Below are 750 nucleotides of genomic sequence, written 5' to 3' on the forward strand. Positions count from 1 at the left end.
ACACATTAACAAGCATCAGCGTTACCTGGAAGACTTGTTAAAATGCAAGTAGCTCTACTGTACCCTGAGAGTTTTTGATTCAGTAGATCTCAGTGGGAACTCAGAATTTGCATTTTGAATAAGTTCTCAGGTGATGGAGAGGTTTCTGGTCAAGGTCTACACATTGAGAATTACTGCCTAGGAACTTCCTCAAGTAAATCATTCTCATTGTCTACTCACCTCTACCCTACGCCTGCCTAATTAGCTCAGCCCCAAAACTTGGAGATGCTTCAAATTTTAATTACATGAAGCTGTGTACAAATGGCTTGATTTCTCAGTGTTGCACCAGATATCCATGTGGCTAGTTTCTTCTGGTGCGCAAAGAGACACAGAGATATGCCTAACTGAAATTTATCTATCTTATGCAAAAATTTATTAAAACGCTTCCATGTAAAATTACACTAAAACACTCCATTGGCCAAGCCTGGATAAATACAAATTTTTCCTATGTCTCGGGTTGTGCAAGGGGCACCAGTGTTAAACTTCGTGTTGTTTGAATTATTAAGGGAAGTTCTGTCAACATATGAGTCAGAGATTTCCAGAGCCCAGTTCTCAGTGAAAAATTACCACGTGTAAGTTGGCTGGATTTTAACCTGTATCAGATACCACAAGGGCTCACCATCTTAAATCCTCCTGGCCTCACTTTGTCTTCGTGTGTGTGTGTGTGTGTGTGTGTGTGTGTGTGTGTGTGTGTGTGTAGAGACAGGGTCT

Source organism: Pongo pygmaeus, chromosome 6 (assembly GCF_028885625.2).
Source record: "Pongo pygmaeus isolate AG05252 chromosome 6, NHGRI_mPonPyg2-v2.0_pri, whole genome shotgun sequence".
NCBI lineage: Eukaryota > Metazoa > Chordata > Mammalia > Primates > Hominidae > Pongo > Pongo pygmaeus.